Here is an 8,259-nt window from a genome sequence, read left to right as displayed (position 1 = left end):
TAGGAACTGTGCTGCTGCTGTCAATAGTGCGTGCTCTCTTGGGTGCCATTGATTCGTGAATAAAAGTGTGTAAGAACTGATTTTTGATGTTTGTGAGAGGGTTTAAGTGTAGGAGTTTTGTGGGAGATATGTAGGATAGGTGTATGTATATATAGGGTGTGGATTAGATTAGGGTTTGGGAATTAAGGGATAAAATGATGGGGTAGTGGGAACAATTCGTGGGTTTATGGGCTAAAACTGTTTTTGTGTTTTTGTTTGTTTGTTTGTTTGTTTGTTTTTTTTTTTTTCTGAACTGTAAAAAATTTTCTGGAACTCGACCCCTGCGCGGCCGCTCAGCATAGCTGCGCGGGCGCAGAGGGTCTCTGGAAAAAAAAAATTTCAGCCCCTGTTTTCTGATTTTTTTGTGTTTTTGGATAGGTTATTAACTTCTAAGGGTTCCTGTAACAACAATTCATGGGTTGCCTCCCACGCAGCGCTTCTTTTTCGTCATTAGCTTGACGTTCCGTACCTTTCTCAAGTAGTCAACAAAATGGCACTAACCACCTCTCGGTTTGCCACGTCCCCGTAGTAGTGCTTCAACCGCTGACCGTTAACCTTGAATGCTTGGTCCGAATCATTCTCAAAAATTTCCACCGCTCCATGTGGAAACACAGTTTTGACAATAAAAGGTCCAGACCACCTTGATTTCAACTTCCCAGGAAAAAGTCGGAGCCGAGAGTTGAATAAAAGAACTTGTTGCCCTGGCACAAATAACTTAGGATGTAGCTTCCTATCGTGCCACCTCTTCACCTTTTCCTTATATATTTTGTTATTCTCGTACGCTTGAAGTCGAAATTCATCAAGTTCATTAAGCTGAAGCATTCTTTTCTTACCAGCTGCATCTAAATCCAGGTTCAGTTTCTTCAATGCCCAGTAGGCCTTATGCTCAAGCTCAGCCGGTAGATGACATCCCTTACCGTACACCAACTGAAACGGTGACATCCCAAGTGGAGTTTTGTATGCTGTTCTGTAAGCCCAAACAGCTTCATCGAGCTTTAAAGACCAATCCTTCCTTGACGGACAAACAACCTTCTCTAGAATACGCTTTATCTCTCTGTTAGACACTTCCGCTTGACCATTTGTTTGCGGATGATAGACAGTAGCTACTCGATGATTCACATTATAACGCTGCATCATAGAAGTGAACTTACGGTTGTAAAAATGCGATCCTTCATCACTTATGATTACCCGAGGTGTTCTAAACCTTGTGAAAATTTGCTTATGAAGAAAATTTAGCACTGCCTTTGCATCATTTGTCGGTAAAGCTTTAACTTCGACCCATTTTGAGACATAATCGACTGCCAGCAAGATGTACTGATTATTGCAAGATGCGATAAAAGGCCCCATGAAATCGATTCCCCACACATCAAAGACCTCGACTTCAAGCATCACATTTAATGGCATCTCATCCTTCCTTGACAAATTTCCCACTCTTTAGCAACGATCACACCTTAAAACAAACTGATGAGCATCCTTGAACAAAGTAGGCCAGAAAAAACCTGCTTGCAGAATACGAGCTACCGTCTTCTCACCTCCATAGTGTCCACCATAAACCGTGGAATGGCAGTCTCGTAATATCCCCTCCGTCTCACAGAACGGGATACATCTCCTGATGATCTGGTCAGCTCCCTGTCTAAATAAATATGGTTCATCCCACATATACCACTTCACCTCATGCAGAAACTTCTTCTTTTGGGCGGATGTTAAATTAGGAGGCATTATGTTGCTGACGAGATAGTTTACAATATCTGCAAACCATGGTTCTTCCTCCTGAATTGCAAACAACTGCTCATCCGGAAAAGATTCATTGATTAACGTCCTATCTTGTGAAGTAGAATCGGGATTCTCCAACCTAGAGAGATGGTTAGCTACTTGATTCTCAGTACCTTTTCTATCTTTGATCTCTAACTCAAATTCCTGAAGTAAAAGCACCCAACGAATGAGTCTCGGCTTCGAATCCTTCTTGGAAACTAGATAGCGAATGGCTGCATGATCAGTGAATACTGTTACTTTCGTACCAAGTAGATACGATCGAAATTTCTCAAAACCAAAGACTATAGCCAAAAGCTCCTTCTCAGTAGTGGTGTAGTTCAATTGGGCACCATTTAAAGTCTTACTCGCATAGTAGACCACATGGAAGAGATTTTTCTTGCGCTGTCCCAGAACTGCACCTACCGCATAATCACTCGCATCACACATCATCTCAAACGGTTCTGTCCAATCTGGTGCTGTAATAACTGGTGCAGTGATCAAACTCTTCTTGAGAGTCTCGAATGCTGCCAAACATTCATCATCAAATTTGAAAGGCACCTCTTTCTCAAGCAAATTGCACAACGGCTTAGATATCTTTGAAAAGTCCTTGATGAATCGCCGATAAAAACCCGCATGACCAAGAAAACTACGGATTCCTTTCACAGAATTAGGTGGGGGAAGATTTTCAATGACTCCCACCTTGGCCTTGTCCACCTCCAGACCCTTGCTAGAGACCTTATGCCCAAGGATAATGCCTTCACGCACCATAAAATGACATTTCTCCCAATTAAGCACCAAATTAGTTTCCACACATCTTTTGAGTACAACGCGCAGATTATTCAAACATTCATCATATGAGTGTCCAAAGACGGAGAAGTCATCCATGAACACTTCGACGTTATTTCCAATCATGCCAGAGAATATAGCCATCATACATCTCTGAAAGGTGGCCGGTGCGCCACATAACCCAAACGAAACTCTGCGAAAAGCAAATGTGCCAACTGGACAAGTGAACGTAGTCTTTTCCTGATCCTCTGGTGCAATACAAATCTGATTATACCCGGAATAACCATCCAGAAGACAAAAATACTCATGTCCCGCCAATCTGTCAAGCATCTGATCAATAAATGGAAGAGGGAAGTGATCCTTCCTTGTGGCTTTGTTCAATTTTCTATAATCCATGCATACTCTCCATCCTGTAACTGTTCGAGTAGGGATGAGCTCATTCTTTTCATTTGCGACCACAGTGATACCTCCCTTCTTAGGTACATATTGTACGGGGCTCACCCACGAGCTGTCAGAAATAGGATAAATGATGCCTGCATCTAGCCATTTCAGAATTTCTTTCTTCACCACCTCCTTCATGATGGGATTCAGTCTTCGCTGCTGTTCCACAGTTGGCTTACTACCTTCCTCTAGCAGAATTTTATGCATACAATATGAAGGACTTATCCCCTTGATGTCTGCTATGGTCCATCCAATAGCCGATTTGAATTCTCTCAAAATCCTTAAGAGCTTGTCTTCCTCACTACCTGAAAGGTCAGATGAAATAATAACAGGTAACGTAGATGAATCACCTAAAAAAGCATACCTCAAGTGTTCAGGTAATGGCTTGAGCTCCAAGGTAGGTGCTTCCTCTATTGATGGTTTGAGCTTCCCATCAGTGTTCTTGAGGTCAGAAGTACCAAGAGATTCAAATGGTATGTCCAGCTTTCGCTTCCAGGAAGAAGCGTTCAGATATTGTAATTGCTCGTTGCTATCTTCATCATCGCTGTCAAAATCCCCCACTAAGGCCTTTTCCAATGCATCAGACATTAGCATGTGATCGAGTTCCGAAGTAACCGCATAATCAATCACATCCACTTTTAAGCACTCCTCATCTTCTGTAGGGAATTTCATTGCCTTGAATACGTTGAAGGTCACATCCTGATCTTGGACCCGCATAGTAAGTTCACCTTTTTGCACATCTATCAAGGTACGGCCAGTAGCCAAGAAAGGCCTCCCCAAGATTATGGGAATCTTCTTATCTTCCTCAAAATCCAGAATAACAAAATCTGCTGGAAAGAAGAGCTTATCCACTTTGACGAGCACATCCTCAACTATGCCCCTTGGGTTAGTAATGGAACGGTCAGCCAATTGTAGTGACATGTACGTGGGTTTTGGATCAGGCAGATCCAGTTTTTTAAAGATCGACAACGGCATCAGATTAATGCTTGCTCCCAAATCACAAAGGCACTTGTCAAACGTCAGATTGCCAATTGTGCAAGGAATGGTGAAGCTTCCTGGATCTTTCAGTTTTGGTGGTAACTTTTGTTGCAGAACAACGCTGCATTCTTCCGTGAGAGCAACGGTTTCAAGGTCATCCAGTTTCACCTTCCTTGAAAGAATAGTCTTCATAAACTTCGCATAACTAGGCATTTGTTCCAGAGCCTCAGCGAAAGGTATATTGATGTGAAGTTTCTTGAACACCTCCAGAAACTTCCCGAACTGTCTATCTAGCTTTTGTTGCTGCAATCTCTTAGGAAAAGGTGGTGGAGGATAGAGTTGTTTCTCCCCTGTATTAGCCTCAGGCAGAGTGTGTTCAACAGTAGTCTTCCTTGGTTCCGCCGCTTTCTCCTTTTGCTTAGATTCTTCACCTCTAATTTCAGCTTCTACTTCTTTTGCCTTTTCAGCATCAGCTACTTTTCCAGACCTTAAGGTAATAGCCTTGACTTGCTCTTTAGCTTCCTTCCTGCCTGGCACTTCCGTGTCACTGGGAAGAGTGCCAGGTTGATGATTGAGCACTGCATTGGCTAATTGACCAATTTGATTTTCCAAGGTCTTGATAGAAACCGTCTGACTCTTGCACAACAGCTTAAGTTCCTCAAAATCAGCACTAGTAGGTGCAGCTGCACTTCCCTGTTGAGGATATGATTGCCTTGTACCATACTGCTGTGGTTGCTGGAATCCAGGTGGGTTAAACTGTTTACTCACTCCTTGCTGATATGGTGGCTGAATAGCATTCTGATTATTCCCCCAGCTGAAATTTGGATGATTTCTGTTGTTAGGATGATAGGTCGCTGGCACAGGCTGCTGTTGTCACTGATAATTATTCACATACTGAACAGATTCGTTTACAAGAGAACACTGATCCGTAGCATGAGAACCTGCACAAAGCTCACAAACCATAGCTATTTGATTAACTCCATACGTAGCCAGAGAATCAACCTTCATTGATAGCGCTTGGAGCTGGGCTGCAATAGCGGTGGCTGCATCAACTTCCAGAATACCTGCTACCTTGCCTGATGTCATCCTCTGAGTTGGGTTTTGATGCTCATTTGCAGCCATCGTCTCGATAAGATTATACGCCTCAGTATAGCTTTTAGCCCATAAGGCGCCTCCAGCTGCTGCATCGAGCATGGGCCGAGATTGGGCCCCCAAACCATTATAGAAACCAGTGATTACCATCCAATCCGGCATTCCATGATGTGGACATTTTCTCAACATTTCCTTGTAGCGTTCCCAAGCCTCGCACATAGATTCTGTAGGTTGCTGCGCAAACTGAGTAAGAGCACTCCTCATAGCAGCAGTCTTTGCCATCGGATAAAACTTCACCAGAAACTTTTGCGCAAGATCTTGCCACGTAGTGATGGACCCAGCTGGTTCAGAATGTAACCAGTCTTTAGCCTTGTCCCTTAGTGAGAATGGGAAAAGCCTCAACTTGATAGCCTCATCAGTCACGCCATTATACTTAAAAGTGCTGCAGATCTCGACAAAATTCCTTATGTGCATGTTGGGGTCTTCAGTTGCCGCTCCTCCAAAAGAAACAGAATTCTGCACCATCTGAATAGTGCCCGGCTTGATTTCAAAGGTGTTAGCTTAAATAGCCGGATGAAGGATGCTTGACTGAATGTCATCAATTTTAGGCCGAGAAAAATCCATAAGAGCTAGATCAGCTTGAACAATACGATCTCCCATGTTTACTGGTTTTTTCTGCTCAGTTCCTGAATCCGAATCCTCAAAATCTAACTTCTTCGAAATATCAAGAACTTCGTCTGTCTCCTCAGCTGTATCTAAAGTCCTCTTGCGAGCACGAGAACGAGTTTGCATAAACGCTTGCTAAAGTACCTGAAACACAACCGAAAAGAGTAAGTAACTACTACGTCCTAATCACTGAGTCCTAATGACCAATGATGGTAAGTACATAAACTAAACAAATACGCCGAGTCCCCAGCAGCGGCGCCAAAAACTTGTTAGGGCGAAAACACGCGCTAATATTCACGCAAGTATACACATTCGCAAGTAATATAGAATATTTTCTAGTTCGTTCCCTCAGAGACGCAGACTAAATTATTGTGTAATTAAACTCACTCACCAATGTATGATTACTTTTCAATGTTAAGATAATAACACTTAAAATTGTTGATTAAATATTAACTATAATTAACTACTTAATTAACCACTTAACTAACACTTCAATTTATCAATAATAAAACACTCATGAGATCACAACTTCATTATTACTTCCTTCTATAGCCATTGTTATTACCTTTAGCATGTGACTGTGATGATATTAATCGAATAACACGAAACTGATAAAAGCCAACTTTCATTGTACTAATACCATTCTACCAAGCATCCACAATAAAGATAGGAGTTGAATAGTCATCAATTATGTTGAGTTCCTATATGTCTACAGAAATTGACAACACAACGATTTAAGCTCAAGTTATTCCTTTTGATTACATAGGGCAAATAAAACTGTTAGAGTTACCCACTAATCATGCTCAACGTACATGAACCTATGCTAGCATGGCAAGTTCTAAATCTCAAGATCCACCATCGCTTCACAAGAGATTAACACCCTATCTTATATGTTCGCGACGCACATAAGACGAATACGCACAACCAATACTAGATATCATGCAATCATCACACACTAAAGTATTAAACAATTAACTAAAGAATTCCATAATAAATCCGTTGCAACCCCATGATCACGATTAGCCCATAATAGAACTTATCGCCATCATGGGTTCATATGAAATCATGACAAACAAACACAAGAAAATAATAACTAAACTAATTATATTAAAACAGAGTACGTCACAAGAGTAAATAAGTCAAAGCAAGAAAACTAGCATCCAACGTTACAACGAAACAAGAATCACAAGAAAATATGTTTTCCCTTCGTTGCGGTGTGCTAAATCGGTCTTCTTCCTTATCTCCTTCGCTTCTTGCGTAAAACACAATCTAAAACATAATCCCCTTAATACTCTCTGTGAAAACGTCTCAAATCTACCTATATAATAGTCCCATAAAACTCAGATTACATAGAAGTTGGAATCCAAACAGAAGTAGAAGTCTAAAATAATTTATCTTTTTCCCCGACCCTGCGCGGCCGCTCAGCATAGCTGCGCGGTCGCGCAGGTTGCTGCGCGGCCGCTCAGCATTGCTGCGCGGGCGCGCAGGCCTCTACTGGAAAAAATCCAGGTTTGCTCCGTTTCTTTGCCGTAATCTGCCCATTCCTTTCCTCTCGCAATGGTGAACACATGCCAAGGCTTATTCTTGATGATTCCTCCCCCGAAATGCAACTAATACCCTGAAATGCATAAACACTAGAAAAACGCATCAAATACACAAAATACTTGATTTCAAGACACCAATTTAAGCCATTTTAAGACGTTCTAAGTGGTATAAAATGCCACTTCTCAATCACCTCACGTCACCTCACCTCACTGCGAAACTAATAAGATAATCCACAAAACACAAAGTATAGAGAAAATATGTGTTGAACTAGTATGTTACGGTACTAGCCCAAAGATGGTATAATATTCAAATAAGAATATTAATACTCTATATGTATACTTGACTTTGAGATATAAAATGTTATATCAAGTATACTTTTGGTTACTCCGTCTTTATGGATTATGTGTTAATCAGAGTAATATAAGAAGTCCTTTATATGTATAATCAATAAGGATTATGACTTCTTTTGATCTTCAAGCTCAACACGTATACTTAACTCGGAATATATATTTATATGTCAAGTATACGTATGATTACTCCGGAAAATATATGTTTATGGGAGTAATACGAAGTCTTGTATATATATGTATAAGCACTATGGCTTACGACTTCGTTTATATTCTTCTTCTTTCGATTATGTATTTATGGATCGAAGAATACTTTGGTTACAATCTCCGAATTGTACATATCCTTTTAAGCTCTTAGGCTTATGGATTTAGTATACTTATGATTTGACGATTATGCGGTCAAAGTATACTTTTAACTTCAAGCAACTTTATATGTTCTATGATTCTTAGCCAAGATCCAAATAATAGAAGTGCGAGTAATTGGCTTTGAATTTGTGCTTTTAGAGTTTAGATGGATGATTACGAAGTTTACTATTGATCGACTTATAATCCCCCGGAACACTGAAGATGCTAGAAGGGGTTATAAGTGATACCTTTCGTAATGATACTATAC

General features: G+C 40.8%; 1 non-coding gene across 1 annotated transcript; it reads left to right on the top strand.

The window, feature by feature from the left end:
- Positions 1–5,248: 5,248 nt before the first annotated feature.
- LOC141687889 (small nucleolar RNA R71) lies at positions 5,249–5,355 on the top strand. The gene has a single exon (XR_012561368.1). It is a non-coding gene; the product is annotated as a small nucleolar RNA R71 (small nucleolar RNA).
- The last annotated feature ends 2,904 nt before the right edge of the window (positions 5,356–8,259 follow it).

The sequence above is a fragment of the Apium graveolens genome, chromosome 9 (genome assembly GCF_009905375.1).
Source record: "Apium graveolens cultivar Ventura chromosome 9, ASM990537v1, whole genome shotgun sequence".
In the NCBI taxonomy this organism is placed as follows: Eukaryota; Viridiplantae; Streptophyta; class Magnoliopsida; order Apiales; family Apiaceae; genus Apium; species Apium graveolens.
This window is presented reverse-complemented; position numbering and strand designations above follow the sequence as displayed.